Raw genomic sequence first — 27,213 nt, 5'->3', positions numbered from 1 at the left:
GGATATAATTTAAATGCACACTTAATCGAGTTGGATATGACGGACTTCAATGTGATTTTAGGGATGGATTGGTTGTCCACTTATAGAGCCAATGTGCTATGTGTAGAGAAGATGATAATTTTCAAACCCCGTGATGAAGAAGAATTCACCTTTAAGGGAGATAAACCTAAGAAACCTAAGAAGGTTATTATATCCACACTCTAGATAAAAAGGCTACTAGATCAAGGATGTCAAGGCTATTTAGCATTTGTGACGGATACTAAGGTAGAGATCAAGCCATTGACTGAATTGGATGTGGTAAGGAAATTTCCCGATGTGTTTACGGATGATTTGATGAGATTGCCCCTGGACTGAGAAACAGAGTTTGTGATAGAATTACTCCCAAGGTCGACACCCATGTCATAGGCTTCTTACCGTATGGCCCCCATAGAATTGAAAGAATTACAACTACAGCTTCAAGATCTTTTAAAGAAGGGATTCATTAGACCTAGTGTGTCCCCATGGGGAGCACTGCTACTGTTCGTCAAAAAGGACGGAAGTATGAGATTGTGCATTGATTATTGAGAGCTTAACGAGCTAACAATCAAGAACTGGTATCCTTTGCCATGGATTGATGATCTATTTGATTAGCTACAGGGTACTAAAGTATTTTCTAAGATTAACCTTAGATCGGGCTACCACCAGCTCAAGATCAAGGGATGTCAACAGGACAGTCTTCAGATCTTGGTATGGATATTACGAGTTTTTGGTGATGTCATTTTGGTTGACCAACGCACTAATTCCCTTCATGGATTTGATGAACCGGGTATTCTAGGATGTCTTAGATAAGTTTTTGATCATATTCATAAATGATATCGTGGTGTATTCAAAAAATGTAGAGGAACATGTTGTTCACCTAAGATTGGTATTACGTCTGAGAAAAGCAACTCTACGCCAATTATAGCAAGTGTGAGTTTTGGCTTTCACAAGTGGAATTCCTAGGCCTCAATGTCTCAGATAAGGGTATAGAGGTTAACCTAGGAAAAGTGAAGGTAGTTTTTGAGTGGGACACTCCTAAGAATGTGGTAGATATTCGTAGTTTTCTAGGATTGGCTAGATACTATAGGAGATTTATTGTGAACTTATCCTGCATTTCTACACCAATGACCCGACTCACATGTAATGGTGTGAAATTTGAGTGGTCTGATGCCTGTGAGAAGAGCTTTAGAGAGCTAAGGAAAAATTTGGTATCAACTCTGATTTTGACTATTCCAACCAGCACAAGTGGTATGGTTGTACAGTGATGCTTCCAAGATGGGATTGGGATGTGTACTGATGCAGCATGGGAAAGTCATTGCCTATGCATCCCAACGAATGAAGGAATATGGAAAGAATTACCCTACCCATGACTTAGAGCTGGCAGCTATAATATTTGCCTTGAAAATTTGGCGGCATTACTTGATGTGGGAGACAAGGTATTTTTACGAATATCCCCAGTCAAAGGGGTAATGCGGTTTGACAAGAAGGGAAAGCTGAGTCCTAGATACATGGGACTTTATGATATACTGGAGAGGATATGACTGATGGCATACCAGATAGCTCTACCTCCGAATTAAAGGGCACCCATAATGTCTTCCATATATCCATGCTGAGGAAGTATATACCTGACCAGACTCATGTTTTGGCTTACATACCCCATGAGTTGGATTAAGATTATACCTACATAGAGATCCCAAAGAAGATTGTTGATCGGAAGGACCACATCCTCTGCAATCGTACTGTCTCATTCGTCAAAGTGAAGTGGATGAACCACCTGGGGCAAGAGGCCTCTTGGGAGCTAGAAGATGAAATGAATAAGCAATACCCTGGTACGTTCAATTTTGAGGGAAAATTTCTTATAAGGTGGGGGGATGTTACATCCTTGCCCTAACCCAGTCTAATTTGAAATTTTTGGATTGTTCTCTGACCAAAGATAAAAAGCACCAATGGATTTTGGCTTGTGACAGCTCATTGCAAAAAGGGAAAGGATGATCTCACTTGTTTATGCATTTTATGCCAGTCCAACTGGAGGGGATTTAGACCTTCTGACCCTAAGCGGTAAGTAACCCTACACCTCCCAACTTAAGTCTTGGAATGTATTAAAATTGCTAGAGGACTGTACACACAACTAGGGCAAACACCCATAGAATGACCAAGTGAGGACAACAAGCATTCAAGTCAATACATTGCCTTGACCACCGAAAACACCTGGGCAGGATCGGGTGACCCTAAATCTGGTGGCCCAATAGGCTGCTGGGTTTTGTTGCCCATAGCCCCACCACCTACATCATGAGCAGCCCTGGATGACCCCATATATTCTCCAACACCTTCCTCATGACTTGTATCACCCATGCGTATAAGGAGGTGGGCCCACGTGTCCGAATGCTAGATTAACCCACTTGGATAGGATAAGGGCCAGCCAAACAAGCCCTAAACAAATCACTTACAATAAATAGGGGAGGTGAGTTCATTTCTCACCTCTCACTTGTTCAAAATGTGGGAAGGGGAGAAAGGAAGAGAGAAAGGAAGAGGAGGAAGGAGAGGAAGAAGGAAGAGGAGGGAGGAGCTCACCTTGACTCCTGGCTTCGTATCCCACTACTGGAATCTTACTGGAGGTAGGTGCTGCACCCTTTACTACTCTCTCTTTATTTTTTACCTAGTATAGTTGAGCAAGGAAGGGAACCATGACCCTGACACCTCTTAGAGCTCAGGGGAGTGTCATTTCACTCCCCTGGTGTCATTGTCAATCTTCAACCAAGCTAGGTGAACTCCTGCAACACTTGTGACCAAATAACTAGTTAGGGTTTCCACTATTCGATTGTCGTATCTCCCAAACAGATCAGTAGAATTGGAACTTCTTTAGATCATAATGGAGGCGGGGAGATTCCCCACAAACTCCAAAGAATAAATCCCGACAATCGGGCCCGAGTAGGAAGGCCCTAAATCCTTGAGCTCATTTTTATGAACCCACTGGAAACAGCCTAGGCAGGATTTGGTGGCATATTTCTGGTGGAGTCCAGGCTCTTAGGAAGCTTCTGTTAAAGTCACCAGAAATAGGTCTGATGTTTTTGGTGGATTTCAGCCTTGTTTCAATGCATATTTCCGGTGACCCTCCCAAATTTGTCAGGAATGACAATACTTATGCCCTTGGGGGAAGACCTTATGGGTCTCCCTCTGATGTTTCTGACACCCATTAATGCCCAATTAACTTTGTACCTAGGATAGAAACGTGCATGTAAAATGAGATAGAAAGTGAGTTGAACACCCGGTGACATACTCAGAACCTCTTTTCTCCAAGTACAACCGAGGTGAGGGATGGTTGATTTTATTTTGTGGAGTGTATACTATTCAGAAATTGCTCACATATGTTTGGGAGTTAAATGATTATTTAATTATAGACATGACTATGTTGATAAATGCGAGCGTGCTATTTATATTGATTCATTATGTTACGGAATGTGGATATTGGATATGTGATATTGAGATGTGTGACGGGATCTGGAGTGGCTGAGGTGGTCCTGGTACCGTGATTGCCATGTGGATGTTGCATTCATGCATTGTATATGTGCATTAGATTAGATATAGTCGTGGATTACACTTTGTGGCCAATGGTGATTCTGGTATTGTGTACTCTAGGGCTATACTTGGAAATGGGTATGCTTTGTAGCCAATGGTGATTCCGGTATTACGTAGCCCATACTCAATTGCTTGTATGCTAGATAGGTATATATTCGTGAATTACACTTTGCGGCTGATGGTGATTCTGGTATCGTATATTCCATACTAACTGTATCATTATGCAAGGCATATAAAAAATTTGTGATTAGGTGACATTCCCTATGCTACATCCCATTGCTAACAAGGGGTAAGGTGTTGAATAACTCAATAGTGGTATGTTCGATGAACCTTTCTGAAATGCACACCCGTGGTACGATGTGATTATTACCGAAGGCAAGAATTAATCTGGTGTGGCCGATGGTGATTCAGGAGCAGTGATTGCCGGGAGGTGGTTATTAGGGGTTTGCTGGATAACCGATGGTAGCATTTTGGGACTGGAAGGCTCCTAATCATGACTAGGGTTTGCATCGCTGGGTGATTGATGTGCGAGTTTCGGCACTAGGGATACAGCTTAATGTGTCATAGTAGCATTTAACAGACTTAGTTGTATGCTAGGTGGATTAATAATCAAATGAATTGTATCATTCACATCATGGACTACGTGTTTACTTTCTGTACTCATGTCATCATGGATTATATACTTGTATATGTGTGTTTGGGTGTGCATAAATCCCACCCCTTACTGAGATAGTTGGAGCTCACCCCTCATATATACTACTTTTTAGATAATGATGCAGGTACTGTGGTACCGATGGGATATGACTCTACCTCTGCACCTGAGTACGAAGTGATCGACTGGTGGATGACAGAAGCAGAAGAGCACGAACAAGATTGTGCCTGTGACACCTGTGCCTATTCAACATCTTGAGAGGCTAGGTGTCTTTTTGATATTCTGATACCGAACTGGTTAATGGTATTTTATTGGATTTAACATATGTAAGGCATGGACATAGGTGACTTGAATAACTCAGTTATAGATATATGTTATCATTAGACACTACCCCAGTCTAACTATATTCTACTATTATATACTCTAATTCTGCTGCTATTGGGCTTGTGGTTCGGCATTGTGTGGTTGTTCATGTTAAGGTACTGCTATCAGAGATCTTGGTAGGGGTGTAAGATGGGTAAGCTTCTTACTCATGGCTATGGTATCCCATAATGGGGATTGGGGAGTGACGCTTTGCATTGAAGAAAGATATTGTCATTTCTACCTCTTCTCCCCCTTTTTCCAACAACAAAAAATGGGTAAAAGAAAAGTACTCCTATCAATATATGACAGGAAGAGATAAGCATGTTAAAAAATTGAATTTATGCATGGTTTCTCCTACATATGTTCTAGGGTAGATGACATATATTATTCATGGTAAGGAGAAATGTAATCGATGCATTAATACATAAAACAAAGTTCATAGTTAAAAATTAACAATCAAGCATAGTGCTCGAAAAAAGAAACATTTACGCATAATATAGGTTCAAAAAAGTCTTAAACAATAAACAAATTTAAATGGTAAAAGGCAGAGAGGAGTAAAAGATGAAATGTTATCTAGTCAGCGTTCTTCTTGTCGCACCCCACATTCAGTTACCTGAAGGCTGGTGACTTCAACAAGACCTCATATCCAACAATGATCCCAATGCAATACTTTAATATCACAAACATATGAAATAAGTTGAAATCCACAAGTGATTAATAATTAGTAAGGATAGTACAACTGGTGAAGTTCTATCAATATGTATCATGTTTACATAAAATGAATGTTTAATCCCTATAAATACGTATTTCATGTATCAACATAGAAATACATCACTTATTACACAAAAGAATCAAAAGTAAGAATGACTCCTATCATCCTCAGAGCAGCTCGTAAGCACAATCATCACAAACACAACCCTGCTTATGCTCCACTAACTCCTCTAGCCACAACCAGTCACCGAGTAGAGCTGGTGTCTCCATATTAGCATCGGAGGGGACAACTAAATCACTATCTAAAAACATTCAAAAAATACGGTGAGCTTCCACGAAGCCCTGTGACGGGTGGACACGCAAGCAAACAAAAATAATTATGAATTCAATAACACCTATCAATAAGATTAAATGAATGCAACACATATGACCCAGATTATTATCACATGAACCTTATCAATAACTCTTAAGTCCAAATGGGGTCTTAGTGCTACTACAACATAGGTTTTACCCTTTGTCCCAAAATTTACCATTGGTCGCACATCGATATAAGCTAATTGTGACTAGGGAGCGTATTGAGCCCTACATATGTAATTTGGTACTTGTAGACACCCCATTTTGCCACCCGCCCCAATAATGATAACAAACCTGATATGATCAAGGTTTGTGCTCTACATTGGAAGAAAATCTTGGCCTTTTGTGATAACTTAGATCCAACAGTAACCTAAAACACAATCCAACCTAAAACCCTAATCTGACCCTAGACCTTTTCATAGAAATCATGAATGATCTTATGGAACTTGATTTTAGCATGCTTTATATTGAAAAATTGATTCTAAGTATTCTCTGATGGTGCGTGAATGGCATAAATAAGGATTTCCAGAACACCCCCAGTTTGCAATTGGACATAAAATCCTTCCTTGCAAATCTTGAATATTTATGAGCAAAAAATGAGCTCAAAATCCACGCTATGGGATAGTGCACAGAAAGAAGAGGCCCACTTTTCCATTTGACATGTCCTAGCCTGACATTTGATCTGAAGTCAAAATTCTGCCTAATTAGGCCCAACTTTCATTTTTACATGTGAAAGTTTTGCCAAAATTTTTAGAGATTCTTAAGAAGTGTGCCAGGTTTTTGAGGTGTCATCAAAGGCCTAGATTCTCCAAAGAAGAGGAGCAAGCGGATGAGATCATTCCCACTTGAGTTGGGAGCCTTCATCAAAATCTCTCGCATATCAACAAGGGCCCACCCCTCTTGACCTGAAAAGGGGATCAAGATCAGGTATAATTTCTCAATAGAGTATGACTAATGTATATTTTTTATTTGATAAAGTATTTGCATAGTTTTGTACATTAAATTCTTAGTAATGTATATAGTATAGGATATATTAGGGAATATTCATATTTAAGCATCTAACATGAAGACCGATTGAACCAGGTGAAGTGGGTGCCTAACATCTTCTCAACTTCATAATATGACTCTTACCCTAATCTTTGGACTAGACCTAGTCTATCCCGTGTCCATTCCTATGGAGCAGGCCCACACCCTAGGGGGCCTAGGCCCTAATCCTAGGTGGTGATTCCAATTTTCATGATTCCCAATCCCTGAACTTGTTATTATTTATTGAACCAGCATTGAAATAAATTAAATCTCAAACCCTTCAAAAAAAGGGAAAAAGGTTGAACCCCAAATAAAGGGTCTATTACCCTTACAGTGGTGACTACATTGGGAACTTGTAAAACTTCCAACGTTAGATGCTACCATTAAATGCAAGAAATCCATCTTTAATTTATTTGTCTGAAGACATGTTTGGCTAGCCCATGTTTATAATTGTATGTTCTAACCACATCATGCGTCATGCTCGAAGTGAAATCATATGATGAGGAAACTCACTGTTGTGCCTGCACCCTCAGGGAGGTCCGTGCATGACATACTAAGTATTCTAAGATCAAATGATGCCACTTCCTGTACAAAAATGCTTAAGGCAAGATTGTACGATGAAGATTCTCATTATTGTGCCAGCATCCTCAGGAGGCCTGTGCACTTTATGGCATTCTGAGATAGGGCGGTGGTACTTTTTGCATTACACTTTTTACATCCACTCACGGCACGGTTCCACCCACCCCCGTGGCTAGTTGTCTAACCTCGTGCGTAGTCACAAGTAATGGGAAATGATGCTACACCCTTAGCACCATACCTTCGGGTGTATAAAAGGATCACGTACTTTGAGTATAAAGATCCTATCAAGGATAGCCGGTTCGGTCCTATTGTACCCACTACATCCTCGCATCATCTAGGAAATAGATGGAGAACCCCTAAAAATGCGACAAACTAACTAATCATATTTGCTTGTGATCTAGGTTTGAGTTTTCTTATAATGTATTCGAGTCTTTGGGAAAATGCTTTCTCAAGTGGGTTTCGTTTAAGGATTCCTTTCCGGAAGTAATGTCATCTCAATGGTTCAATAAGTATAAATCTAGGATGATTCCCATCAATTTGTATGGGGTTCTGAATCATCAATAAGATGCGTTCAATTGACATCCGGAGGAAAGGGTCATCAAGTGGGGTAAATCATAGAGAGTAAAACCTAATGGCATAGAATATTTTATAAGAATGCTCTTCATCAAGTTATTGTATTTGTTTCCAAGAGCCTTGATATGGGTTTACCCAAGAACTCAAGTTAGAGTTAAACCCTTATCGTCACGTGAATTAACTTTGTGTGAATCATTTGAGTGCTAAAATAAAAATATATAAAAAGGATCTAAAATCAAGCCATCTTAATGGATCAATTTGAGTGCTGAAAGATTTCCCGCTGTTTAAGCGGACTTGTTAGGGTAACAGATTGACTTGCCTAAGTCCAGCATCATAAAATAACCTAAAGGGGGAGAAAAGGTTATGCTAGTGAATTTTAAGCCTTTTCGATTAATAATCCCAAATGTGGTTGTCAATAAAAAATGCAAAATAAGTAAAAATGATCTCAATCACACAACACCAAGGTTTATAGTCGTTCAACTCAATCCAAGTCTAGTCTACTCCTTACAAGCTCCACTTGTAAGGTATTCCACTAGATCTTCCCTTTCAGTACAATAGGTAGGGAGGGAAACCCTTCACAGAATCTTTTCAGGATACGAAGATCCTTTACAGATCTCTTTCAAAGATGAGAGGGTCCTTACAATCTCTTTCAAGCATGAGAAGGTCTTTACAATATCTTAAGGATGAGAGGGTCCTACACACTTGTCTAAGTACGGTCTAAAACAATGTGTAAACAAGTTAGGAGTCCAATTCTAGAGTTAAACGAACTCTTAAACAAAAATAAATTTTAAGTGAAATAGAAAGGTATAGATTTACCTCTTGTGTGGTCTGTGAATAAAATACAATGATGTAAGAGGATATATCTTTGAAATCTTCTTAATGCTTGCAATGCAAATGCCAAGATGTAGATGAAGACTTGTAGAGAGCCTTAAGTTCCTCTTGAATGGAAGATGAAGAACATGAACTCAAGAGATGGTATAAACTAATATCACTTCTATTGCTAAAAATTGTTCCTCCAAAGTTAGGATTAATTTTTAATTAATGAGAAGCATTAGGGGTATTTATAGGTGAGATTAGAGGACAAAAATAGGCAACAAATCTCACTCAAACTATCACTTTTTGGGTCTACCGGTCAACCACCTTTGGTCGCCAGTCGACCACTAAAGAGCCATTGGGAAAATATAGCCATTAGAGCCAGTTGTCAGCCAGCAGGTCTAGCACTGGTCGACCAGACACATCGTCCCAACAGGTGTCGATTGTCCGGGGCTTTTAGCCATTAACTGTCTACAGGCTCAGCCAGAATTAGTTTTGACAAGGTTCTGAAATTCTATCCAATTGTCAGTATTTTGGTCATAAAGCTCTGGTCTGACATCAGATTGACTTGATTTTGATTGTGTTGATCCTCTTCAAGTATTGGTATGAACTTGTTAATACTCTTCATTTGATGACTTCAATCTTCATTTCTTTATTTCATTCATCAAATTAGATCTTTGATATGAAGTCTCTACAAAACAACACTTGAAGGCAAATTGTGAAATACTTTCATACGTTTGTTATCATCAAACCAAGTATCAGAGTGTGGGTATATCCTAACCAATCATCCGTTTTAGACAAATTTTCACTAGGCAGTCAAGATTCATCAGAATGATCCTACTCTTAGAGATCCTCCAACATTGATGCACCAGAAGTAGCATGGGTTCACTCGATGGAGTCAATGCAAGCTAAAATGGCTGAACTCAAGCGGAATTTGGCACATATCTTACAAGAAATTCACCCAATCATTAGCCCACCTTTTCCATTTTAATCCCATTGCTTTATTTCAATTATGGCCAATCTAGGTGACAATAGACTTTTTATTTGACAAAGTATTTATATAATTTTGTATATTAAATACTTAGTAATGTATATGATATAGGATATATTAGGGAATATTCATATTAAAGCCTCTAATACGAAGAACGATTCAACCGGGTGAAATGGGTGCCTAACACCTTCCCAACTTCATAATATGACTCTCACCTTAATCTCTGGACCAGACCTAGTCTATCTTGGATCCATTCCTATGGAGTGGGCCCACACCTCGAGAGTTCTAGGCCATAATTATAGGTGGCGATTCCAATTTTCATGATTCCCAATCCCCGAACTTGTCACTATTTATTGAAACAACATTGAAATAAATTAAATCTGAAACCCTTCAAAAAAAATGGAAAAAGGTTGAACCCCGAATGAAGGGTCCATTACCGTTAAAGTGGTGTAGAGATGACATACAAGGAACCGAGGTTCGTGCTTCACGTCGGAAGGGAATCTAGGCCTTTGATGACGATCCAGGTAACGGTAGCCGAAGGAAGAGAAGTATGGGGGTACTAGGGATTTAAGCAAGAATATTATGACAAGAGGCTAATGACAGCATATTACCCTACCCTCAATGGGTATTTTGGGAAGGAAGGGGAAGATTTCACGAGGGAATGTGGAACTGTGGTTTAATAAAGTAGTGACCTGCATTCAACCAGGGTTTGAGATATTCTTCTAATGCAAGTTTGACTGGGTACACCATGAGTTAGAATCTTACAAAGCAAGATGATGAGGTCTTTGATATATTGGGGATCTTGATGACTGAAGATGAAGATTCCCCCCTTGATCCCACCATGCTAATCTAATTCAAGAAGTCGGTCAACGTTGAATCCTTTTGAAAAGGGAATGGGAGAAGAAAGTAAGGTTGGTGTGGTGCTTGTGTCTACCAGTAGACATGAAGAGGCATATTTCCACGTTCTTTCAAGATATGTGAGCAAAAGAGTTGTATGGACTGAAGCCCAAACCATTCCGCGAAGAGACCACTTATACTTGGGAAAGGAGAACCAGAAGAATGAGGGTTTTGTGCATTGTGCCAGGACCAACTGTATTGGAATAGTTACAAACAATGGGCTTAAATGTGACAGAGGAGTAGGAATGATTTTGGGAAGCCACCTAGAGAAGGTGGAATTCATCATTAATGGCCTAAGCAGCCTTAATCGGGGATCATCTCTTGCAAAAATTGGCATAGGATACCCAAAGATCCGTCAGATCATTTTAGTGGATGAGAAACATCATAAGGTTGAGATAACAGCAATTTCCACAGAAGAGAAGAAGGTCCAATACCGCATCTACTGATTCACAAAGCCAATGGACTACTACTGAATTGGACCAGTGTCGGACAAAGCCTGTCATTGAGTCCTTTGATGTCATCTATTTTCCTATGAATAATAAGTTCAACTTTATGTATCTTTAGTCTGCTATTCCTCTTTCAGATATTAATGAAATTCCTAATTCTGAGTACGAGTTGCCTCCATTTTCTGATGATGATCTTAATGAATATCACAATTTAATAAAACAATGCAAGCCTAAGAAAGCCCAACCCATCCATGAGGATACTTGAGTCATTAATTTGGGAATGAACCAATGCCCTTGAGAGGTTAAAATTGGTGCTACCCTAGACGATCAAGAAGCTGCTCCAATGGCAAGTCTTCTCAAGGAATTCTTGGAAGTATTCGCTTGGTCCTACAAGGACATGCCTGGGATCGATCAAAGTATAGTGCAGCAGCGCTTTCCAACATACCCCGACGCATGGCCCATCAAGTAGAAGCCTAGAAGAATGTGTCCTGAATGGAGTGAGAAAATCAAGGAAGAAGTGATGAAGCAGTGGAATGCCGATTTCCTACAAGTTTTGAAATACCCCAAATGGTTGGCCAATGTTGTCCATAAGAAAGACGGGAAGGTACGGATGTGCGTGGACTTTAAAAACCTCAATAAAGCAAGCCTGAAAGATGATTTCTCGTTGTTGTTTATTGATGTGCTTTTTGACAACACAGCGAAACACTCCTTGCTATCTTTCATAGATGGTTTCTCAGAGTATAACCAGATTAGCATGCACCCCAAGGACAAGGATAAAACAACTTTCACTACCTCATGGTGAGCATATTGTTATAAGGTGATGCCATTTGAGTTGAAGAATGTTAGGGTAACTCATCAAAGGGCATCTACTGCCATCCTCCACGATATGATGCACAAAGAGGTGGAGGTTTATGTTGATGACATGATAGTGAAGTCTACGAATTCGGCAAGGACATGTCCCTACCTTGAGAATATTTTTGAATGGATAAATAAGTATCATCTAAGGCTGAACCCTCAGAAATGCATGTTTGGCACAACGATCGGAAAGCTATTGGAATTCCTTGAAAGAGGCATTGAAGTTGACCTTGTTAAAATCAAGGCAATTCAAGAGATGCCCCTGCCTCGAATAGAGAAGGAAGTACGAGGATTTCTCGGTCGCATCCAGTACATCAGCCGGTTCATATCTCAACTGACTACTCTATGCGAGCTGATCTTCAGGTTGCTAAAGAAAGACCAGCCCAAAAATGGAATGATCAATGTCAACAAGCATTCGACAAAATGAAAGAGTATTTGATAAACCCACTAGCTTTGGTACCACTTGTTGTTGGAGGGCCTCTTTTGTTATATTTGTCAATTGGAGATTATTCCATGGGATCACTATTGGCTCAAAAGGAGGAATAAAATGGAGCAGAACAATCTACTTGTTACTTGAGCATGAAATTCCTAGAATATAAGACATGATATACTCCTCTGGAAAAAACCTGTACTGCACTAGTTTGGGCAACAAGGAGGTTAAGGCATTATATGGTGGCATATCTGGTTCGGCTGATCTCAAGGATGGATCCAATTAAATATCTCTTTGAGAAGCCGACTTTGATGGGATGGACGACTCGATGGTTGTTGCTGTTTTTCGAGTTTGACATCACCTACATCACCCAAAATTCCATTAAGGGACAAGTGGTAGAAGATCACTTGGCTACTCACCCCATAGAAGATGAAAAGAATGTTTGATGATGCTTTCTCAAATGAAGAGATAGTCGCAGCTGAAGAAGAAACGACTAATGAATAGCGGTTATACTTCAATGGGGAATCCAATAAAAAAAGGTTGTGGCACGGGGACACTTCTAGTGACTCCCGATGGGGTTATATTTGCCCTCATCCTTCTGCCTAAACTTCCCCTGCACTAATAACATTGTTGAGTATGAAGCGTGTGCATTGGGATTGGAAATAGCATTAACCATTGGGGTGAGAAGAATCAAAGTATATGGTGATTCGGCCATTCTCATTTGCCAAACTCAAGGAAAGTGGAAAACCAGAGATGAAAAGTTGAAGCCATACCAGGAATACTTGGAGGAAGTGATCGAGCATTTTGATAAGATCTCTTTTCAATATTTTCAAAGAGATAATAATCGGTTTGTTGACGCCCTCACCACTTTGGCTTCTATGGTGGAGTGCAATCCCATGGCCAAAGTCCGACCATTTATGGTAAAAGGAAGAGACAAGCCTATATACCAAGATGTTGTGAATGCCCTCACAGTAGATGGAAGGTCATGGTTTGTGCCTATAATTGATTATATCAGGGAGAGAAAGTACCCAGTGGAAGCCACGTAAGGAGAAAAGAAGTTTTTGAGAAAATATGCCACACAGTCCATTCTGCAAGGAGAGTTGTTATACAAAAGATCATATGACGGGATACAATTACTTTGTGTGGATGAAGAACATGCAAGAACCATCATGGAAGAAATTCATCAGGGCCTCTGTGGACCCATATGAATGCAAGGATGTTACCAAAGAAGATTTTATGATTTGGATATTATTAGAATACAATGGAAGCAAACTATGTGGATTTCATCAAGAAATGTCACAAATGCCAGATTTTTGCCAATGTTAGACACATCCCGCTACAAAGCTACTTGCTCAGATCCTCTTGGGCATTTTCCACTTAGGGCATCGACATCGTAGGGAAGATCCATCCCAAGGGAGAGGGATTGACACCTATAAATAGGGTCTTCCTCTCCCACATTCAAGACACGAAAAAGCACAGAGAAAAATCAAGAGGGAGAGAAAAAAAGAAAAAAAGAGAGAAGAGAGAAGAGAGAAGGAAGTAGGAGAAGTGAGGTGAAGGAATTCCTCCACCTCCCACCATCAAGATCAGCAACATATAGCTCCTGACAATAAGGCCATGTTAGCAGGAATCCATCATTAGTAAGAATGAGAGATAAGAAAATACCATGTCTCAATTCTGCTCCATCTGGTGGTACAGGCAGGTATCCAGGCTTTGAATCATTATTGGCATTCGGTGTAGACGGAAGGAGAAATCTGAAATAAAAGAAGAGGATCAAGGCTTGCACCCAAATGAAATAATATGATAAATGAGGAAGGGAGCTTACAAGTCAAAAGGAATGGGGAGACTCAGTATCAAGAGCCACTGTTGTTCTTGGTAACATGACCTGGGCTGCAGGATTCCACGCATCATGGTAAGTCCACCCGGGAAAACCAGGAATAGAGAAATAATGCTCGGCCATGTTATGAACCAACCCGATGCTCATGTGCATGGAACCCTCTGTGGGGGAATCGACCGACCTGGGAATGTTCCGGCCAACAAAGATGACCGGTCTATCATACTGGAAAAGGAAACAAGGTTAAGCACTCACAAAATGTGAAATCAAGATGCTTAAGAAAGGTTCGGAGTAAGTGCTCGAGGGTCGTCAGATGTCAGTGGCACGCACAAGGTCTCCTGCTAGAGGAACTCCTGATAACTCGCCATCGGATCAGTGAAGCGATCTGCAGTCATGCCAACTAAGGTCGCCCGGAACTCGTTCTCGGGCATCGCGTTAGGATTATGCATGAACGGAGGGAGGATGATATGGAACTAAGGGACCATCTGAGTTAACCAACTATCTAGTGACTCTCTACCTGAGGTACCACGCTGAACCACTGGGACCTTGGAATAAGATGCGAAGACCTGTTAGTCGCCTGGCCTCATCTCGGTGAGCTACAAAAAGGAAGGTCACAGACTGGAATGGAGTCCAATTCACCTGCCCAAGTAGAAAAGCAAGCATTGGAAAGAGCACAACGAGAAAAGCAATGAACAAAGAAAAATGAGAAGCAAAGATATACCTCAGAGAGCTGATTCACAATGTCTCTCCTTGAAATAGGATGAAGACGGGGGGTCACACCTAAACCCCATTTTTGGGGAAGAGGAAAGTCATCACGGTCTTGATCCACCCGAGCTAGAGATAGGAAGTCTAGATGCTCATATGCCCAAGGCTGTAAAGAAAAGAAAGCATCAGTCAGATGGAGAAGGCAAGTAAAGAAAAAATTGGAAAATATGCCAACCTTTTTGGTCCTTACCTGCAGAATTTTGGAAGCCCCGTACACTTTGGGATCGCCCAAAGCCAGACGGTCCATCATCCTTAAGAAATAAGGGTAGGTGGCACCGCCCCAGTCATATATCGAAATGTTATCGAGGTCCCGAAAATAGTCGGCGAAAAGAAGGTCCATTCTATCCGAGTGGTTACTGAACAGGCACTGGTCAGCCCAGTAGAAGAACACACACCGGATAAACTGGTCTTTCTCCGATTGAGGGTAAATATGGTCAGGTTCTTTGTACCCAAAAGTTATGGATGGTGGACAGGGGAATGGTGGGCCTGGCAGAATTAATGCCTAAGAGCTCGTAGATGGCTTCCCTATCAAAAGGAGTGGACAAGGTGATGTGTGTCACCAAACGGAAGGCTCATCAATGCGTAAAAGCAAGGCGGGGTGACAGTGATTTTGGAGGTGAAGGTATGGGTACTTGGCCACCACCACTCGGCCAAGGCACTAGTCAGCTCAGCAACCAATTTTCGGACACGACCAAAAACAGGGTCGGGAAGGCATATTGCGGATAGTCAGCTGTAGTTGGGGTGAGAGTTGTTAATCCAGGATCCCACATTGTTCGGATAGCCATACTTCTGGTATACATGCTCAGGAAGGATGACCCTATCATAATACGTAAGCATTATAACATAAGCATCATTGATACATGCATAAGCATACAAGCATCTGTAGACATGTAGTATAGGAGTTCATACATGTGGCATAGTAGGAAAATAGATAGCCATGACATGCACCATAAGATTTAAACACAAGCATAAGGTACAAAACATGCATACGCAAATAGGCATAAGCCTTCGTCGACATGTAAAATAGGAGTTCACACATGAAGCATAATATAGAATCAGGACGTGCATTCATCTAAGCATAACATATTCTAAGCATAAGGCATAGAACATGCATAGGCATCAATAGGGTCTCAAGCATTCATACATTGAAAATACATATCATAAACATACATGTCATAAGAAGCACCCTAAAAGCATGCATGCATTGCATGAAAATAGAAAAAAAAACAAAAATAATTAAAAAATATAAAAAAAATAAATATTAAAAATATTAAAAATAATAAATAATAAAATAATTTTGGCTTACCCACTCTCCCAATGTGGAGTTGTAGATGTGGTCCTGGTCCCCTTTAACGTTGACCCAATATACCATGTAGCGGCTTCGCTCTTGGATGATGAGTCGGCTATCCTATCTACTGCTTTCGCACCACATGTGCGCTTACGTGGCACCATCAGAAAATCTTCTTTGTAAAAAGCGAAAATACGAAGAAGAGAGAAGAGAGTGCGGCATACACGCATTGCAAGAGGATTGGAATAAAAAAGACCGGAGAGGGCCCCTCAATTTATAGAGGGGACCATCCCCTTTACGGGGACGTGGGATCCACGGGTCAATGAGGTCACTCACGGGCCTGTCAGAAATCCATATAGGGCCATCTAGTAAAAAAAAAAAAAAAAATTTCTGTGTTGGTAAAAGAAAAATTGAAAAAAACCCCACAGGGGTAGGGAAAAAAAATAATAATAATAATTCTTCAAAACCCCCGGTGGGTCAATCATGAGTTCATGAAAAAGGAAAAATGAATTAAAAAAAAAAAAAAGAAGCCAAAAAATGGTTTCTTCACCTGGGACCCAGATATTCAAGCTCCTGCAGGGAAGATCAAAAACTTCGTTGACAACCATAATGCAGGGTATCACCTTCAATATTGTCTGACCCTTGGTCTCTGGCTTATTTACAACAGGACACCAAGGGAAATCACCAAATTTGATTAGCTATTGGGCACCTCCAATTTTGTTTGACCCTTGGTTTCTGACTCATTTACAGTAGGACACCAACGGGCATCCCCCTTGTGTGACCCTTGGTCTGTGGCTTATTTACAGGATGTGAGGGTAGCAGCTGGAAGACGAGAGATCCTTCTCCTCCTTTGTTGGGGAGGGAAAAGACTTTAATTTGTGTTTTGTCCTCCCTCCTCTATTTCTCTTTCATGAGGGAGAGGTGTGTCGTGTATGCTTACCCGCGGGCCCCGCACCGCCATATCGCCGCTTGGAGATACGTGGGTGTCTATTTCGGGGGAGTGAAATTCTTCATTCAAGATGGGAATTTGATGATAGTCTAATACGGGGATCGAGATCATGCAAAAGGGTTTGGCGTCACCACCTAGGGTTATGGGCTTAGGATCCGAGGGTGGGCCCAATTCCTAAGAAGAGGGCCCAAAAGTTGGTTTGGTCCTGAGATTTAAGGTAAATGTCAGATTGTAGAGTTGGGAAGGCGTTAGGCACCCAATCTACCTGGTTCAACCGGCCTTCCTACTAGATGCTTCAGAACGAATATTTTCCACAATTATTCCTATTCCTCATGTATGGCTAAGTTATCACACATGTGTACATTGACTGAATTTAAATGATTATATACACTAAAACAAAGTGAATATAAAGTCTACATTATGCTAATTTGGATAAAAAATTATTCATGTGCTTGACCCCTATTTCAGGTTAAGAGGGGTGGGACCCCGATTAGTGCCGGCACGAGCTATTTTTTCGATTCTCTTGGCTCAGGGGAAGATGATCTTGACCTCCAACTTCCTTTCTTAAGAGTTGTTGACTATGGTGATATTTGGACAGAGTTCCATCTAGGAACGGTTACTTTCGGGTCTTAGGCTTAGGCATCGATTTGGCAGAGCTTTCACTAGGAATAGGTTAATCCTAGGGATTGAGGAACTTCGGAGGCCCGAAGAATGCTTCGGATCTTACGAAGATCACTACAAATACTGGAAGAACCTCAAGAGGGGGTGGGAGACTAAGGGGAAACTTTTTCGACGCAAAATCTCACACAAAAAAGAAAAAAGGATTGAGAAGTTTCGAAGGCCCGAAGAACACTTTGAAACTTCGGATCTTATGAAGATCTCTACGAAGACTTGAAAAATCTCAAAGAGAGGAAAGGGGAGGAGAGAGGGCAGAGCTTCTCTTCCGAGGATGTCCACTTGGAGGCTTGGATGTTGTGGTGTTGTGTTGTGAAAAACCAAAGGGAGGGGGCGGGTATTTATAGAATTCTTAACCAATGGGGAGGGAAAGGGAATTCCCTTAGCGAATGCAGGAAAAAAGTGATTTTTTCACACCAATAGGATGAAAGTAAGAAATTTTGGACCAATGGGGTGGAGGGTAAATTTCTTTGGCTAATGGGGGGAAAGGTAATATTTTTGGACCAATAAGGTAAAAAGATTCCTTTTGGACCAATGGGAGGTTGTGGAGTAGGGTATGCTAGCGGGGTAGTGTAACATAGACAAGCAGGTGAAGAGAAATATCCTCATGCACTGAGTCAGTGGAACAAAAACTCTGGCCATTGCCGTGGCACACGAGGCTGGGCAGGGGTACACGGGGGATGCATGGGTACACAGGGCTGGCAAGCCGCAGTGGGCGCGCAGGTTGGTGCAAGGTTGGTAAGTAGCGAACGCGTGGATGGGCTGGACGGGCAGTAGGGGGCACAGGCTGGCATCCAGGGGCGCATGGGCTTGGTGGCAGGGGCATACAGGCTAGCTGGCAGGGGTGCGTGGGCTGGCACGAGAGGGCATATAGGCTAGGCGGCAGGGGCACGCAGGCTGGCTAGCAAGGGTGCATGGTCTGGGAGGCAGGGGTGTGCAAGCTAGCTAGCCAGCGCGCGTGGTCTGTGTGCAAGGCTGGCCTACTGGCTAGATGGCCAGCGTGCGTAGTGTGCATGTGAGACTGGCTGGCCAGTGCGTGCAGCGTACATGTGGGGCTGGCTGGCTTGCTGGCCGGTGTGGGGATGGGCATAACAAGGTGAATTTCTAGGAGCGATTGTAGGAGATCTGACGGTCCATCTTTGATGTACCATATATCGTTGGAAATGTAATTCCGAGTACTATCCATCTGTATGGTCATTCTGATTGGATTTTTTCGTATTTAAAAAGTCATAATTGGACCCTCTTCTCTCCCGCACAGGATTTTTGGGGCTTTTGGATAGGTATGAAGTGTTCATAGATAGGGTTACTGTTTGAGATTTAAAATGTAACCGTAAGCGTACGGATCAGTGTAGCTACGGGTCGAACACAGGGAGAGCAGCCACTTTATTTTTTATTTCTTTTAATAATGCGAAAGTGAACTGATTAATTGTTGTGATCTAATTCTAATTACCGTCCTAAACATATGTATCTAAAATAACGTCCTAACCATTCGTCATCTAAGAATTTAAAGACGCAAGCCACGCAATTAAAATTAAATAAATAAATAACTGAAAATAAACAACCCATGTAATTAAAAAATAAATAAATAAATAAAGGAAAAAAAATGCTAAAATAAAAATAAAGTAAGAGAAATGGGGTAAAGCTAGAGAGAGACTCACAAGTAGATTTCTCTACTTAGTCCGAGGGATGCATCATAATATGAGCTTCCCTACTTGACCAGAGAGTCACTCTTACAAGGGTTACTCTACTTGACTTTAGGGAAAGGGAAACAATTAAAATAAAAGCAATAAATTGATGGTTCTATGGCTAGGAGGGGCAAAGCCAACACATACACTAGCCATGAACCTTGGGGGAAAGGGATAACAATAATGTAACGACTGAAAATAAAAATCCTAAATTAAGAAAGAAAGGGTAGTCAGAAGAGGGAATGAGAGGGGGGAGAGAAGACTACTGAAGGAGCCTACTTACTTGAATCAATGCTTGAACTTGAAAAAACAAATTGCTCCACAGCTCGTGATCTTGTCACCTAGATCTAAGCCTAGAACTATAACTTAAAAAATTACAACTCAATTGCATAAATCATAAACATAAAAAGGCTGAATAAGAATAAAAGAGTGCTTGCATTAATTGAAATAAAAAAAAACTATTACAAAAGTGATTGAAGAAAAGATAAGAGAAGAACTAAAACTAAAGAGTGAGAGAGGGAGAGAGAGAGCAACTAAAAAAAACTAGAAGAAGAATGAATTGTCTCCCCTCCTCTTACATGAGTTGTATTTATAGGGAATGAGGAGGTAGGGTAACAAATTTCTCTTTCCTAAAAGAGAGAAACCCACAATTGATTGTGAGATCTTTTGAGACCAAAAGTGCTAAGGTGGAGGAGAGAGAAGAGAGAAATAAACTTTGAGAAATTTCCTATAATTTTTTTGCTTATTTTCTTTCCTTTTTTTTTCTAATTTATTTTTCTTCTTTTTCTCCCTCCAAGGGACGATTTTCTTCTTGCTTTGTGTGATTTGGACAATCTTTGGTGATGATGTGGAGGAGAGAGAAGATTTGGACAATCTTTATTTCTCCCCTTTTTTTCTCTTTCCTTTTTTTTTCTTCTCTTCTTGCTTCCACGATTTTCCTTGCTTCTAATTTGATGTGGAAATCCCCTCCATGCCCTTAGTGCTTTAAGTGAGTGAAAAGCATGAAATCTTTAACAAAATTCTCTAAAAAAAACAACCATGAGATTCGAACTTGAGACCTCTTGGTGAGCAAGGGAATTTTGTACACTATAGCTCACCAACTACACTAGGTAGTTGTTGTTACCAAAAACGAATATTCAATCAATTAAAGATGTGGTCCATTGATCCTTGTTGGTATTTGGAGTATTCCTTGTACCTTTGGGACAATTGCAAACGGGCTGGTTCTGCATCTCTGTTCAGTTCTGATCCATTATTCTTTTTCTGGCCCGAAAAGAATAATCATTTGTACGGGTGACCAAACGAATGTGTACTTTTAATTGAACACATCCATCTTGCTCAGAATTTCGTCCTCTTCGTAACCATGAAAATAAATAGGACCTCTTTACGTGTAAAATTGAAGATATAACATCCGATAATCCTTAAGGCCTTGAAAATATAAAACCTGCAAAAAGAGAGTAAAACCTAAGGTAGCTCCATTCTAAATATGTAAAATGCATGTTTTACTACCCTAGATTTCACACATAAATGTGCTCATCAGAATTCCCCCACACTTAGACTTTGCTAGTCCTCGAGCAAAACAAAAAGAAAAAGAATAAAGACAAAAAACCTAACTCACTTTCGTAGGAATCACGGTTGCACTTAGCATGTGCAACAAGCCTTTAAACCCCCTAGGTCACCCCTAGTGGACGAGTTGTGTCTCGTGGGTGTTTGCAGTGAATATACACCCAAAATTCAGAATAAACAAATCCCAACTTTGGCTAAAGGTAAGGTTCATACCGATCCGGAGCAAAGATAATTTCTCTTACAAGGAACCCCCACACTTGAACTTTTATTACCCTTTATCAATTCCAGGCACTAGCATATTTCTTAATTTGGAACTCACCTCGTCTCTTCCAAAACATCCTTATCTTAAGGCAAAACCACTTGTGAAGAAATAGGGAACCAATGACTAAGGCGTTGGAGTGTTTTTGACCAAACATGTTACCAAGCAATAATGACATTTGCACATTTTTTTTCCTTTTTTTTTTCACTAATAAACTCTATTCTACTCCACTACTTTTGGCCTGAATGACATGGTGGAGCAAACACCAGACACCCAAGTTACTATGTAGCTTCGCTTTTTGCATATGCCCACAAAGGCAGTGATGCTAGAGTTACTTCAGAAGTTTCCTCCCAAAGAATTTCAATCAAGACACCACGCTTCCTGAGGCGCAATGCCCTGTCTAGTTCCAAAGGAATCAACTCTTATTCTTCTTTATACCACATTTCTCATTTCATTTAAAATTGTGCATTTATCAACTCATGCCAAATTAAAAAGAAGGTCTCAACTCCAAATCAAAAGTACAAGGAACCCACAAACTTACATATGGTCCATCACCATAAAATAGGGGTCTCTTATTTTTCAAAAGAAAGTCCCATCTCAAGACACATGCTTGTTTCTTTCTTTTCAACAGGGTTTTTTATACGTTCAAAATGGGTACCTTAATCAAAGCTTTTATTTTCATACATCAAGCAACCGAATGGTCTGATCATTACCCAAAAGCCAAAGTAGGACTTCATCCTTAGCAAGCTCAAAAATAAAAAGAAAAACAAACAAAACAAAGTGAAAAAAAGCAAAAACTGGTTTCCCTCCCCCACACTTAAGTCATGCAATGTCCTCAATGCATGGAAAGAATTAAAAGCAAAGATAATGCAAGGGGGTCATACCTGATTAAAAGTTAGTCATCAGTGTAAAAAGGTTCATGGAGATCCATGACCTCTTCACTACTAGTAGTAGGAAACTCGAGGAACGGTTTAAAACGCTGACCATTAACCTTCGAAATTATCCTTGTTCCTGGATTTAAAATCTCCACAGCCCCATGGGGATATACATTATGGACAATAAAATGGCCATCCCATCGGGATCTAAGCTTACCAGGAAAAAGATGTAATCGAGAGTTGTACAATAAGACCATATCACCAATTGCAAAAGATTTACGCAGAATGTGTTTATCATGGAAAGCTTTGGTCTTTTCCTTGTAAATTCTAGAACTTTTATAGGCTTCATTCCTAAGTTCCTCCAACTCAGATAGTTGGAGCCTACGATGAATTCCCGCATCAGACAAATTAAAGTTAAGCTTCTTAATAGCCCAAAAGGCCTTATGCTCCAACTCAACTGGTAAGTGATAAGCTTTCCCATACACCAAACGGTAGGGAGACTGGCCAAGGTCAGTCTTGAATGTAGTACGATGGGCCCACAAGGCATCAATGAGCCTAAGGGACCAATCCTTACGATTGTGATTAACAATTTTCTCCAAGATTTGTTTGATCTGCCTATTAGACACCTCCACTTGGCCACTAGTTTGGGGGTGATAAGGGGTAGATAACTTATGGGTGATCCCATACTTTTTCATTAGGGCCTCAAAAGTCCGATTACAAAAATGAGTACCCCTATCACTAATTATTGCACGTGGTGCACCAAAGCGGGAAAAAATGTTCTCTTTGAGAAACTGGACCACCACTTTGTGGTCATTAGATTTACAAGGTATGGCCTCTATCCATTTAGAAACATAATCAACGGCCAAAAGTATGTAAAAATTCTCAAAAGAATTAGAGAATGGTCCCATAAAATCGATGCCCCAAACATCAAAGATCTCAACTACTAAAATGGGTTGAGAGGCATCATGTTCCTTTTATTGATACGGCCAAAAGACTGGCAGGCGGGGCAAGCCTTGCAAAAATCAAAAGCATCTCTAAAAAGAGTGGGCCAATAAAATCCGTATTGGAGAACCTTTGCAGCAGTCTTCTTAGGTCCAAAGTGTCCACCACATACATGATCATGAAAAAAAGAGAGAATGGAATGTTGCTCATGATCAAGAACACATCGTCGGATAATCTGATCAGGACATATCTTAAACAAATAAGGATCATCCCAGAAAAAGTGCTTAACTTGGGAATGAAACCTATACTTATCTTGGGTGGACCAGTGATCCGGAGTCACACCTGAAACTAAGAAGTTGACAATGTCAGCAAACCATGGTTCACTAGACATTGCAAATAATTGTTCATTTGGAAGTTCTCGTTGACTGGAGAATCAACAGTCAATGAATTGGGAAGCCGGGATAAATGGTCTGCAACTAGGTTTTCAACTCCTTTCTTATCCCTAATTTCTAAATCAAACTCTTGCAAAAGTAAAACTCACCTAATGAGACGGGCTTTGGAGTCCTTCTTCTGAACAAGGTATCTGAGGGCAGAATGATCAGTATACACCACCACATGTGAACCAACTAAGTAAGACTCAAACTTTTCTAATGCAAACACAACAACTAAAAATTCTTTTTCAGTGGTTGTATAATTGAGTTGTGCATCATTTAAGGTCCTACTAGCATAGTAAATGACAGTGGGCAACTTATTAATCCTTTGACCCAAAACTGCTCCTATGGCAAAATCCGAAGCATCACACACCAGTTCAAAAGGTTCAGTCCAAACAGGTGGTTAAACAATGGGTGCATTGGTCAACTCCTTCTTAAGTTGTTTGAAGGATTCTAGGCACTCTTTAGAAAGCTCAAAAGTTTGATCTTTGGCAAGTAATGAGGTGAGAGGTCGGGTTAAATGACTAAAGTTCTTAATAAACCTTCTGTAGAAGCCTGCATGCCCTAGAAAGGACCGAACATCCTTAACAGATTGAGGAGGTGGTAAATTATCAATTAAATCTACTTTGGCTCTATCTACCTTAATTCCCTCCTTGGATATTACATGGCCTAAAACAATACCAGATTTAACCTTAAAATGGCATTTCTCCCAATTCAAAATCAAATCCTTAGATATGCACCTTTTCAAAACTAGGGAAAGATGATGAAGACATTCAGAATAGGAATTTCCATGAATTGAAAAGTCATCCATAAATACTTCTAAGAATTTTTCAACCATGTCAGAAAAAATGCTCATCATGCATCGTTGGAACGTAGCAGGGGCATTGCAAAGCCCAAAGGGCATACGCCTGTAAGCAAATGTTCCATATGGGCATGTAAAAGTGGTCTTATGTTGGTCCTCTAAAGCAATTGGGATTTGGTTATAGCCGGAATATCCATCAAGAAAGCAATAGTATTCATGTCCAGCTAACCTCTCTAACATCTGGTCAATGAATGGCAATGGGAAGTGGTCCTTCCAGGTTGCCGCATTTAACTTCCTATAGTCAATGCACACACGCCATCCTGTTTGGACACGGGTAGGGATCAACTCATTATTGGCATTAGAAACTACAGTCACACCAGACTTCTTAGGCACTACGTGAACTGGGCTTACCCATTGGCTGTCAGAAATAGGATAAATTATTCCATGATCCAAGCATTTTAGGATCTCTTTCTTAATGGCTTCCATCATCACTGGGTTAGCTCTTCTTTGGGGTTCCGTGGATGGTTTGGAATCCTCCATAAGATGTATATGATGTTGCACAATGGAAGGGCTTATACCTTTAATATCAGCCATGGTCCAACCTAGGGCTTCCTTATTATCTTTTAACACTTTAAGTAACTCCTCTTCCTGGTTAGAAGTCAAATTTGAAGAAATTATTACAGGAAGAGTCTGGTCAGGCCCTAGGAAAGCATATCTCAAATTAGATGGCAACTCCTTAAGATCTAGCTTAGGGGGCTCAACTATGGAAGGTTTGGGAATGAAATTGGAAAGGGGTCCTAAGGGCTCCACAAGTGTGTGAAGACTCAAGACTTCAGAAAAGAAATTTTCATTGTCATCATCCAACTCATCCATACACTCTTGGAATTCTGAATCAAAATCAATATCAAAGTTGGTAACTAAATCATCAGAAAAATCCAAAAAATCCTCAAGCATATTGATCTCTTCTTCCATATGTGGTTGCTTGCCAATCCTAAACATGTTAAACTCAACAGTTTGGTTACCAAAGATAATCTTAGGAAACCATTTCGGCAATTGATTAATGCATTACTGGTAGCCAAGAATGGTCTTCCTAGAATTATTGGGATCTCATCCTTGGTTGAGAAGGGCTTAGTATCTAACACAATGAAATCAACAGGGAAAATAAATTCTCCCACCTTTAGTAAGACATCCTCAACCATCCCTTTAGGAATCTTAACAGACCTATCTGCCAACTGAAGAGTAGTTCCAGTGGCTTTCAATTCTCCCAATCCTAGTTGCTTGTACACATGGTAAGGTAAAAGATTCACACTTGCGCCAAGGTCAAGTAAGGCATGCTCAATATAGGTGTTGCCTATGACACAAGATATGGTAGGGCTCCCTGGATCCTTATACTTGGCTGCTATAGGCTGAGTAATTATGAAACTAATGTTACCTGCCAAGAACGCCTTTTTGGGCACACTAGTGATACGTTTGTGAGTACACAAATCTTTCAGTACCTTTGCATAGGCGGGGATCTGGGATATGGCATCCAAAAGAGGGATGTTTACTTCTACCTTTTTGAAGACTTCTAAAATTTTGTCCATGGAAGCAGTCTTCCTTTTGTTTACCAAGCGATTAGGAAATGGGACAGGATGAACATAAGGACTGCTAGGGATTTGCCCTTGTTCAGAAGAATCATTTTTGGTTTCCTCAACCAAATCATCTTTAGTTTCAGAAAAATCTTTAGGTTCATCAGACGAACCTGGAACAAGAGGCACATTTGTGTCCTCAATTGAAGAAGAGTTAACAGGAGTAATAGATGGGGAAGATTTAGGAACGCTCTGTAGGTACTCTTTACCACTCCTAAGGGCATAAACAACATTACATTGGTTAGAGGGCCCTTGTTGAGTCTGACCTTGTACTATATTCAGTGGTGCATTAGTTGGTCCTTGTAAACTAACAGGCTGATGATGCCTAGGGTTAGGCTCTGGTTGACTGGGTAAAGTTCCTTTCTCCCTCTCACGCATAATTGAGACAACTTGGGTAAGTTCTCTCGTAAGATTTTGATGGCTTGTCATGAGGAGGGCCATATTTTTTTCCAAGTCACTTATTCTACTTGCCTCTCCAGTGTTGGTAAACCCAGGGGGTTGTTGATAAGATGATAGAAGAGGGGCCCTAGGAAAACTCGCCTGAGGTCCTACATTTGACCTAGGAAAAGTATTTTGAGAAAAAGATTGTTGTGCAAAGGGAGGCCTTTGGGGTCCAGGTTGACCTTGATTATAGAAATTGGAAGGTCCTACTTGGTTGCCCTGATTCCAAGAGAAATTTGGGTGATTTCTCCATACTGGATTGTATGTGTTACTATATGGATTATTTTGGTATAAGGCATTAACACTATCATTAGAAGTGCCCCCAGAGGTGTTAGGGCATTCTTCTATGACATGTCCAGGGGACTGGCACCAAGCACAAATCTTAAAAAAATTGACTGATGATGGCTCTCTAGGAACAATAGCCTCAATCCTCTTGATTAGGCTATCCAAATGGGCTTCCTTGGCTACTATCCCATCCACAAAATATCCTTTTCCTCCTATGGTTCTTTCACTCTCTTGGGTTGATTTCCACTCACGGGTTTTGTCAGCTAAGTCAAGTAAAAATTCCCATGCTTTTCCTTCATCTGTAAAGGATGTGAATCCCTCAGGGCACATAGACTCTATCATTTGTTTAGTTGGGTAATCAATAACCTCATAAATTATTTGACATAAATGCCATAGGTCTAGGCCATGGTGAGGGCATTCTTGGAGTAGATCCTTGAATCTCTCCATAAGCTTGGAAAATGACTCACTAGGCTTTTGCCTAAACTGAAGGATATCACTTCTAAGCTT

The 27,213-nt window shown here is 40.6% G+C and overlaps 2 long non-coding RNA genes and 1 other non-coding gene across 5 annotated transcripts; 2 read left to right on the top strand and 1 right to left on the bottom strand.

Annotated features, from left to right (window-relative positions):
- The first annotated feature begins 2,526 nt into the window (after positions 1 to 2,526).
- On the top strand, positions 2,527 to 4,629 carry LOC122064131. The gene is made up of 2 exons (XR_006135597.1): positions 2,527 to 2,633; positions 4,362 to 4,629. It is a non-coding gene; the product is annotated as an uncharacterized LOC122064131 (long non-coding RNA).
- Positions 4,630 to 5,313: 684 nt separating this feature from the next.
- On the bottom strand, positions 5,314 to 15,208 carry LOC122064129. Of its 3 annotated transcripts, XR_006135594.1 has the most exons (6): positions 15,074 to 15,208; positions 14,840 to 14,989; positions 14,258 to 14,757; positions 14,110 to 14,174; positions 13,950 to 14,038; positions 6,136 to 6,579 (listed from the first exon to the last, which is right to left on the bottom strand). It is a non-coding gene; the product is annotated as an uncharacterized LOC122064129 (long non-coding RNA). The 3 variants fall into 3 exon arrangements; XR_006135595.1 differs by lacking the exon at positions 6,136 to 6,579 and adding an exon at positions 5,314 to 5,622 and having other exon boundaries at positions 14,110 to 14,757; XR_006135593.1 differs by having other exon boundaries at positions 14,110 to 14,757.
- An 11,898-nt stretch (positions 15,209 to 27,106) lies between these two features.
- LOC122064134 lies at positions 27,107 to 27,213 on the top strand. Its single transcript, XR_006135598.1, has one exon. It is a non-coding gene; the product is annotated as a small nucleolar RNA R71 (small nucleolar RNA).

Source organism: Macadamia integrifolia, unplaced genomic scaffold (assembly GCF_013358625.1).
Source record: "Macadamia integrifolia cultivar HAES 741 unplaced genomic scaffold, SCU_Mint_v3 scaffold1537, whole genome shotgun sequence".
Taxonomy (NCBI): domain Eukaryota; kingdom Viridiplantae; phylum Streptophyta; class Magnoliopsida; order Proteales; family Proteaceae; genus Macadamia; species Macadamia integrifolia.
The sequence above is the reverse complement of the archived record's forward strand: the minus strand, read 5'-3'. Positions and strand labels throughout refer to the sequence as shown.